The sequence below is a fragment of the Trichomycterus rosablanca genome, chromosome 6 (genome assembly GCF_030014385.1).
Source record: "Trichomycterus rosablanca isolate fTriRos1 chromosome 6, fTriRos1.hap1, whole genome shotgun sequence".
NCBI lineage: Eukaryota > Metazoa > Chordata > Actinopteri > Siluriformes > Trichomycteridae > Trichomycterus > Trichomycterus rosablanca.
In genome coordinates this window covers 31,823,864-31,834,679 of record NC_085993.1, presented here as the reverse complement: position 1 = coordinate 31,834,679, position 10,816 = coordinate 31,823,864, and positions in this window count along the sequence as shown.

Below are 10,816 nucleotides of genomic sequence, written 5' to 3'. Positions count from 1 at the left end.
TCGATGAGGATGGCCAGTGGCAAGCACACACCACTGTGTAGTGGTGTGTAGCCAACAAACATTTCTTTGACACAGGCCATGATCTCTGTATTTCTTAGCCATAACATGTAAGAATTTCATAAACCTGTCATGTCAGATGTTTAATGCTGTAATGATTTGATGTCAGGTATTATATCATGTCACCAGTACCAGTATAGACCACTTTTATAATAGGTAATGTCTTCTTAGCATCTGACATTAAGCATAAACATCAAATAGAACTGGCATGACAGTAAATGATGCTGGTAATATTACATGGTAACATGTTATAACCTTTCCTGACTGCATATGACATCTGGCTAACCAAGTTTATGATTTTTTAGGTTCAAGAAAAGCCTTTTATTCCTAAAAAGGAATTACTCCTTGATATTAATATACTGTACATTTTATGGCCAAAATTTTATAAAATGCTTAATTAACTAATGTTTAATTATCTAACAGTACCTAAATTAACCAGTTTTTCGTTTCTTTTAAAAAAAATGCATTTTCTCCCCATTTTTCTCCCAATTTAGCGCTGTCAATTTATCTTCCGCTGCTGAGGGATACCCGATTGCATGTTGCTGCCCTCCTCTTCTCGCCCCTGCATTCTGCACAGGCGTCTCTTGCATAGAGCCTTGGATAGTCCGGTCATCCCACCCTAGCAGATACGGTGGCCAATTAGTATCTGCTGCAGGCACTGCCAATTATGCCCGCCAGATGGCGCCCAGCCGATCGGTGACAATGCCGGGTTTCGAACCGAGGAGTTCAGAATCTCGGAGCTGGTGTGCTAGCGAAATATCCCGCTGCTCCACCTGGTCACTCCAAACTATTTTTTTAATTAAATAGGCACAAATTCCCACAGACACACTCTAAATTATTATAGAAAGCCTTCACAGAAGACTGGACACTGTTATTGCCATAAAAGAAGGGGGCACAAATCCATAGCTGCTATAATATGTTTTAGAATAGGATGTCCAACAAGTTTATATTGTGCACATACCGTTGACCGTTTAGTACACTCTATGTTTTTATTCTTAATAGATATACTGAATGCATTTTGTTATTGAATTACCAAATCCTGACAACATTATTCATATCATTAACATTTACATCAGCAGTGGAATAGAAGAAGGCACACGTCAGTACAATCAGTCAGACAGTCTGTGACATTTATCAACATGAAAAGACGTACGTTTTTCACGTTCTTTATTATCTGGAATAAAGGAGGCAGACCCTGAAAGCAGTTCTTCAATAAAAGGCAGTGATTTAATTTTCATCAAACAGAATTGCTTCATTAAAAGCTCATTAACTGTTTATTGACGGTGCATTAAGTAAGTAGGCCTGCAATTAAGTCAATAAGCACTAAATTGGTAAAGTTGCATCAAATGGTGGAGGCTATGCTGCAGAATAAAGCTATAAAGGTCAGAGTAATAAAGATTTTTAGCTGGTGCTGGTTGACCTTTATGTGCCTCTTCAATATATTCTTGTGACAAGATGATATTTTCTTCAACTGTAACTTTCCACATTTCTCTCAGCAGACAGGGAGAAAATTTTATAATTAGTTCCCTGTAGATAAAGTTCAGAAAATTGGCCTCCTGTGGAGATGAAATGTGTTAATAAGTCTGGGGATTCGCAGAACCTTCAAGCATTTCATAATTAAACACTTTTCATACACTTCTTTAAAATATATCACTTATTTATTTATTTACTTATTTTTCCTACTGCATCCAGTAGACTGTTGTAGTAATAGTAAGATTATTTCAGGTCAATAGTTCAGTCTCGTTGTATCTAGCTGCATCCAATTTCTCCTGATTGAAACCTTTCTCCCACTGCTGCAGCCCCCCCACCCCTAATCAAAGTGGGCTGCAGACGTGCCCCCTTCCTTCACGCGGAGAGCCATGCACTACCATCCACAATCAACCCCTCCTTCTGCAGGTGCCTAGACCTGTCATCAGAGGCCGTAACTGCGGCAGCAGTGAGGAACCCCTGCTCGACCATTTACTTCCAATATAGACACAGCCTATAATGTCTGTGTAGGCGCCTGTCTGGCTGATAAGCATCTATTGCTATTACTACTATTGCAATAGACCACTGCACAACCCGAGTGCTCATGAATGATGCTTTCAACTGGCCAAAGAGAAAGGAAATAATTCTGATTGTTACCAACACAGTTAAGTTTAAAAGCAAATGGTCTGGCGTCATATGTGGATGAGTTAGTGCCAACGACATGGGTAACTTCCACATCTGGCACCATTAATGTTGAGGGTACATTTTGGTCTGCAGTCCACTCCTTCCTCCCACTGTGAAATTAATGCTTCTTGAAGTGTCATAAATACTATATTAAATCCACATTCACATTTACCACAACTGGTGCTCTCAGTTTGCAAACAATGATGACGTTGAAAAGTAATGGGATGGCTATTTATTCATGCACTGTCAGTTTTAACTCCACTTTATCTTATTCAGGATCACGATAGGTCCAATTCACTGGGCAAAATGTACGAAATTCCCTGGACAGGGCAAACACACCCACACACTTATACGGACTACTCCACCTGGGACTGAACCCAGGACCTTATTGCTGTAAGGTGACAGTGCTACCCACTGAGCCACTCTGTTGTCCTGGGATAAATGTTTATTAGCTAAAACATTACATTTCTTTTTTTTCTACTGTTTGCAAATTATTATTAACATTTTGATACTGTTCCACATTTTCTAAAAAACTGGGTTTGTGTTGAGTCTCAGAGCTCAATGTAATCTTACACCGATCACTGATTACACCGATACACACTCACTGTCCATTTTATCAGCTCTACTTACCATATAGAAGCACTTTGTAGTTCTACAATTACTGACTGTAGTCCATCTGTTTCTCTGCATGCTTTGTTAGCCCCCTTTCATGTTGTTCTTCAATGGTCAGGACTCTCCCAGGACCACCACAGAGCAGATATTATTTAGGTGGTGGATCATTCTCAGCACTGCAGTGACACTGACATGGTGGTGGTGTGTTAGTGTGTGTTGTGCTGGCATGAGTGTATCAGACACAGCAGCGCTGCTGGAGTTTTTAAACACCTCACTGTCACTGCTGGACTGAGAATAGTCCACCAACCAAAAATATCCAGCCAACAGCACCCCGTGGGCAGCGTCCTGTGACCACTGATGAAGGTCTAGAAGATGACCAACTCAAACATCAGCAATAGATGAGCGATCGTCTCTGACTTTACATCTACAAGGTGGACCAACTAGGTAGGAAGGTCTAATAGAGTGGACAGTGAGTGGACACAGTATTTAAAAACTCCAGCAGCGCTGCTGTGTCTTATCCACTCATACCAGCACAACACACACTAACACACCACCACCATGTCATTGTCACTGCAGTGCTGAGAATAATCCCCCACCTAAATAATACCTGCTCTGTGGTGGTCCTGTGGGGGTCCTGACCATTGAAGGACAGGGTGAAAGCAGGCTAAAAAGGTATGTAGAGAAACAGATGGACTACAGTCAGTAATTGTAGAACAACAAAGTGCTTCTATATGGTAAGTGGAGCTGATTAAATGGACAGGAAGTGTAGAAACGAGGTGGTTTAATGTTATGGCTGATCAGTGTATAATGAGAAAGTCTTTTCAACAGTTGGTGGTAAACTGTGGTGAAAGTGCACAGGCTTTCTGTCTCTTTAGTTCATGTTAGTCATCACATTTTGAACATTATGAGCAGTATAATACAATGGTTCTCAAAAGAATTAGGTCACCCTTGGAGAAAATGTCTTTTTATTTCACTGCATTCAAAAAAGGCATTAATGGGTCACAATCAAAGATTGTTGATTCCGTGGCTCCTCTGGACTAATGTCATGGCTCATTAGGTTGCAGTGGGATCTAAAATGCATGCAATACAGCTCAAATTGTACTGACTTATAGGGAATGCCAGTAATTTATGGAAGCTAATAACCGAGGTGGTTCTGACGGAAACCTGTTTACCCACCCGAAGTTGTTGAGACTGCCATGCCAACAATGCTGCTCCTGTTAGATTTGACGGGAACCTGGCGTGTTTGCACCAAAAATGTCAAGAACTCACTACAGACTTTATCACAGACTGGACTGAACAATGAAGAACTCAAATTATTCTTTTGCTAGTTATAACTTTTAGTTCAATTTAATTGTGTATGTACAGTATGTGTGTAAATTCTATTCATTTAAATTATTCTCCAGGCCACCCAAGGAGGATTGGGGTCCCTGCTGAGTCTGGTTCCTCTCAAGGTTTCTTCCTATATTTTTAAGGGAGTTTTCCTTGCCACTGTCGCGCCCGGCTTGCTCAACGGGGGTTTTTGGTCTGTTGTTCCAACACACATACAGTGGATTTAGAAAGAATTTAGTTTACTTGACTTTTTACACACTTTATTGTATAATGAAATAATCTAAAGCTCTATTTGATTAAAAAAGAAAGAAAGATATTCCTAAAAATCTTTTTTGTCATGGTACTTAACAGTGGCTTCTGTCTTGTCACTCTGTCATAAAGTCCTGGTTTATAAAGTACTGCAGAGATGGTTGTATGTCCAGCAGGTTATCCCATCTTTGCACAGGACTTATGGAGCTCTTTAAGAGTTACCATTCAGTTTTGTCTTACCTCACTATCCAAAGTTCTTCTTGGCCAGATTTCCACCTGTACAAATGTTCAAGATTGTCAAACATCGTCTATTTCAAAATTGTCAGTAGCCACTGTGGTCCTGGGAACACTTGAAGCATTAGATATTGTTTCATATACTTTTGGACTCTCCACAGGAAAGGGTCTGAATATTTTTGTAAATAAGAAACTTCATATTCTGATTGTTAATTATTTCAGAATACACTAAAACATTCCACTGGGAATCCACTGTATATGATTGACGTTTTCATTTTTCACTTTGAAATAACTTTAATAAATACAGTTAACACAAGGCTTCTTTTATTGCACAGTAAAGTTTTAAGTGGCATTTGTGCATGTAGCTCCGTATAGTAGTACTTGACAAAGGTTTGCCAAAGTAAACCTTGATGCAGTGTCTTCTGAGGGATCAAAGATCACGGGCGTTCAGCTTAAGCTTGCGCTCTTGGCCTTTACTCACTGAAATCCCCCCCGATTCCTTGAATGGTTTAATGATATTATGCACTGTAGAGGGAGAAATATACAAATCCCTTCCAATCTTTCTTTGAGGTACACTGTTTTTAAACATTTCAATCATTTTCTCACGCATTTGTTGACAAACTGGAGATCCTCTGATCATCTTTGCTCTTCAAAGACTCAGCCCTTCCTGGATGCATCTTTTGTACCAAACCCTGATTACAATCACCTGTTGACATCACCTGTCTCATTACTAGCCCTAAATGTGTTGCAGGCCTGAAATGCAGGAATGAATGTTTATTAACAAATGAAATGAAGTTGAGCAGATAAAACATAAAATATCTTGTGTTCAAACTGTCTGCAATCAAATAAAAGTCAAAGTAAATGTAAGGACCACTGCATTTTTTAATTTTTTTCTGATTTAGGGTTATATTATAAATATGACCTAGCATGTATTAATAAGCAAAACCTGAGTTATGTTTTAAACCAAATTCATAGGGACAGAATTCTGCAAGAAACAACAGTGTTGCCTCATAGTATAAGAGTGCAGGTGCTGTATGGGCCTGTCTGCAGTCCATCAGGAAAAATATGAAAAAAAATACAATATCAGACAAAGGAGATCTGGGACTGTTGAAGAACTAATTTGTGTTTTATTTGTTTTGATTTACATTTTTCTTATAGGTAATTCATCAAATAAAATGATACAAATGTTTAGATAATGCTAGACACAATTGGACCTGTTTTAATAAGAAAAACTGTTGCTTCTAGCTGGAAAAAAAATCTATTTAAAAATTAGTAATCAGAGTAAAAAGAGTTTTTTGAATGTTTTTATGTAATAAATTATTAAACATTTAAATAGAAACATAAATATTAACAACACCACAGCCATCCTCATACATACACCTAACACAAAACTCTACAGCTACAAAAAGTAGCTTTTGTAGCTTTTTGTCAATAATCAAACTGCAAACTGATGATTTTTGGAAAAATAACGGCTGTGCGTATACTAGCAAGAACGCCACAACCACAGTTCAGAGGTGGGAACAACATAATATAGGGCTGTTTTTCTACAGTCAGTACTGGTGCATTACAAGTCATTGAAGGAAACATAAATAGAGCAATTTACTGATATTAAGACAATGACTTCAAACATTCAGCAAATATAACCTGACTTGGTTTTTAAAAAGAAGGTGGAAATGCCTGCATAGTCTCAAAGGATTTAAAATATTTCGAGTCTATCAATGGAATGATTAAACCACTATGCTCCAAAGGCTGATTACATGTTCTTGTTTATAAATGTAGTTGCTTGTGTATATTTAAGAGTACAAAGTCCAAAGACAGTACAGTAGACCCTTGAGTTACGAACGGTTTATCATACGAACATTTTGGGTTACGAACGATCTTTTTCAATTTGACGCATGAACAAATTTCAGTACAGTACAGTACAGTACTACTGTGTATTGTTTATTACAGTAATGTCTATTTTATAATTTAAGATTTAAGGGAAAATATACTTGTATTTATAACAAAAAAAAGACCTTTTAAAACATTAGAAAGGTTAGGTAAGGGGGTGGTTTGGAGGTCTGGCACGGATTAATTCTATTTACATTATTTCTTATGGGAAAAATAGGTTTACCTAATGAACATTTTGACTTAAGAACAGCCCTTCGTAACCAATTAAATTCGTAAGTCAAGGGTCTACTGTATTTGGGTACATTTTAGTATATGCAGAAGAAGTATTAATTTACAAAAACTCATGCCCCAACTATATGGAACTCCAACTATAATATTTCTGGTGCCATCCCAGGGTCTAGCATTTAGTGGACTTCCCATTATATTAGACTAACATTCGCACATCACAATTTTTAGTGTTAATAAACTATGTAACTGTTTTACTCTATTTTATTGAAAAGCAGTTCTGAATGTTTTAAGTAAAACTAAAAAACAATGAACAGAACAGAACAAAAAGATTGCTCAGTGAAATGTATTAGCAAAATCCAAACAATTATTGCGTTATCCTTTAAACACAAAACCTAAAAATGCCAGTACAACATTACAACATCATATGGCCAAATATACTGCCACCCGTACCTAGTATTGTCAACATCCACACCTCTGGGATGGCTTGCTACAAGATTTTGGAGGGTATCAATAAAAAAAATGTGGCTATTCATTTAAAGGAGCACTGGTCAACGTCAAGCACTGACATTGGACAAGAAAATTAAATTTGCACTGATTCCAATTCATCTGAAAGGTTTTATAACAGGGTAAAGATCAGAACAGTTCTTCCATACCAAAGTTGGAAGTATGTATGATTTTATATAATTGATGTAAGTGATGTGTAATTGTGGAGTTGTGTCCATTTACATTTGGCCACACAGCGTAAGTATAAAAGAAACACAATTTCTCTGCATTTTTCTAAAACCCCATTTCCAGGAAAGGACATTTTGTAAAATGCAGTAAAAAGAAGAATATGTAATTAATTAATTCTCTTGAATCTTTATTTAACTGACAGTAGAAAGAAAATATTTCCAATGTTTTTACTGATGAACTTCAATGTAGTTCGTAAATACAAACACATTTAAAATTTTATTCGTAAAACACACTTAAAAAAGATAAGACAGGGGCAAAATAAGCATTCCACAATAAGCAGGTGAAATAATAATGTGTGGGAATCATGATGCCTTAGTGCCTTAATGCCTTAGTATGTACAGAATGTACAGACTGTTATCAGCAAAAGCTTCAAAAGCCAGCAACTGTCATGGTATGGTGCTGCATCAGTGGTCACAGCATGGGTGACTTGCATATATGTGAAGGTACCATTAACGTGCTGTGCTGACTTATTTTGCCTAAAAGTTTGTGGTTATTTCAACAAAATAATGCCAGACTAAATTTTATTTAACAGTGTGGCTTTATCGACTCAAAGTGTGTGTGCTCGACTGGCCTGCCTGCAATCTAGATCTGTCTCCTATTGTCTGGTGCATTATGAAGTGGAGAATTCAACTTGTATAACTGCAACAATTAGTATCCTTTGTTCCCAAACCATTAGGAAAGTTTCATAAATAGGAAAGCTGATGGAACATAGTGCTAAACATGTCGAGTGTGTTGCAGGCATGAAATTCTAAACGTGTTTATATTTAAAATACAAGTAAAAGGTACTGGACAGTCTTTCTACTTTTGTCCGAAAGAAAATTAGCAAATCGCAGATTTTTCTTTTTATTGCAATCGAATTATGGAAATGAGGTTTGTATTTTAGGCAATAAAGCAGCCACTTTGTTGAGAAAAAACATGGGAATGTCAGTGATTTTAGAGGAAGTACATCTGTTAAAAGTCATTCATACAGTAAAGTGGAATACCTCCTTGTTCTAATTGGTTGAATGTTGCCAGTTGTTTGCTGGGCCAGTCAGAGTTCTTTTTTTTTACCACAGCACACATAAGATTTTATTGTTAAACCTTAGAAAGGGAAAAGAACCAAATATTAAACCATAAAATACTGAACTTCAGTGCTGCCTGTCATCAACGGGTGAAAACAACTGTTAACACATCATACAGTTATAAACTCATCAGACGTTAAGGCGCATTATTTGATTTCAGATTTCAGTTTTTGGTTATAATGGTTAAATAGTGAACATGCAATATTAGAAATACAAGAGCCTGAGACAAGTCCTAAGTGAATCAACTCCTTGGAAGTGAGATTTATTTCTCGTTGCTGTGAAAAAACAACAACATTGTTTTTGTGGTAACATTTTAGTGAACCAAGAATTCCAAACTAGACGAAAACAGTGAAACGTTAAATCAGGCATAACAGAAGTTGACATAGACTTGTTATATTATTCTTAACATTAATAAGTGATCAAGACAACAAAGAATTTATCAAGAATAATAAAGAAATAGTTTTCATATGTGAGGTTTAAAATGTATTTAGTATTTATTGATAATGTGTTAGAAACAGTTGAAGGCAAAAGTTTAAAGACATTTGTAAAAAGCATGTACCACTATATGGCCAAAAGTATGTGGACACTAACCAAAAAATTGTTGTACATCCCATTTTAAAACCATGATAGAAGCGTCTTCTTGCATGGCTCACAAATTATGTTTAAATGAATTCCAAAGGTGTATATTTCGGTTGAGGTCAGACCACTAGAATCTGTCCAAAACAATGTGAACAATGTGTCATGCTGAAACAGGAAAGCATGTGGCTGTATTACCTGACCTCAATTAGAGGGGTGTCATCATACTTTTGGCTATATAGTTTGGAGTTTTGCTTGGCTGTACAAACAGAGATGACTGGTGCAATTCATTGCTTATTGTTTACTGTGTAACTGTTTTTCCTGCTGCTTTCAGGTTGTGGTGTATCTACTCAATGGACAGTTGGCTTCTGTCTTACTTTCCTTATTCCTATTCCTGTGTGGCGCACCTGTCACTGGTTGTTTTTTATTTCTATGAACTTTCCCCTTGCAGATTTTAGGACCAGTTTTAATGACAGGAATGTTTAGGGTGTTCACAATTTAAAATACTATTTAATAATTCTCCTTTACCTTCACTATAATTGCTTTTTATTTCCTGCCTTTTTTAAACAATGACAGCATCTTGTATAATAAAAACAGATTTTTTCATTATTATTTTTGTTCATAGCATTTTTTTCCACCCTGGTTGAGAAGAGCCGAGACTGACACACGCCCCCTCCGACACGTGTGCAGTAGCCGACTGCATCTTTTCACCTCAACGAGGCGAGTTAATATGCGGATCAGCTTTTGTGTACGGAGAGCCACACCCTGAGGTCCCATTCGGCTCCCACCGACTAGTTCAAAACGTCAGCTCTGGTGTGCAAACATAAGAACCACCTGCCCAATATACTGTCAAAACAACTCACTCAGACCCACTGACACATGGACTACACGAGACATCTGAAGGAGTCGTGCAGTATCTCGTACCAAGACAACCAGTAGGTCCTTCAACTACGTTGCAAGGTGGATCGTGCAACGTGCCATCTCTTCTGATGATAAATAAAATACACATGCCTAGCCATGCACATCATCTTGGAGAAAAGAGGACTCGTATGACCAGTTGATCCTCTTCCATTGCTCTAATTTTCAGTTGTGACATTCACATCACCACTAGTCCCTTTGTTGGTCCATACTAGATGCCATAGCCTTCATCTATTCTGGAATCAATGAGTCTTGGCTGCACAGTAACTTGCTGGTGTGTTGTGGCTTGTCCGTTGTAAGACTACTGTCAGTGGGTACTCGCCATGACTGCCTGTAAGCATTTCTTGCTGTTTCTGAGATATTTCAACCCATTCGTTTGGCCATAATGATTTTTCTCCCAATTTTAGTGTAGCCAAAACCCCAGAGGGGGTGACTTGTCTGACACACACGCTCTCCTTTTTTCTCACCCACACTTTAGTGAATTTGCGAGTGAGGTCGGCTTCGCCACGTCCGACCTCTGCACTCCTCCACTTCTGTGCAGCAATCAGGGTTTTTACACCCCACCCCTCCCCTCTTTTAGTCCGGTCATTTCCCACTCAGCAGATTGGAGGCCAATTTTGTCTGCTGCAGGCAATAGCCAGTTATGCCTGCTAGAGGGCGCCCAGCCTATCGGTAGCAGAACCGAGATTCAAACCTGGGAGTTCAGAATCTCAGCGCTGGTGTGCTAGCAGATTATCCCGTTGTGCCACCTGAGCGCCCTAACTCAGGTCTTAATAAAA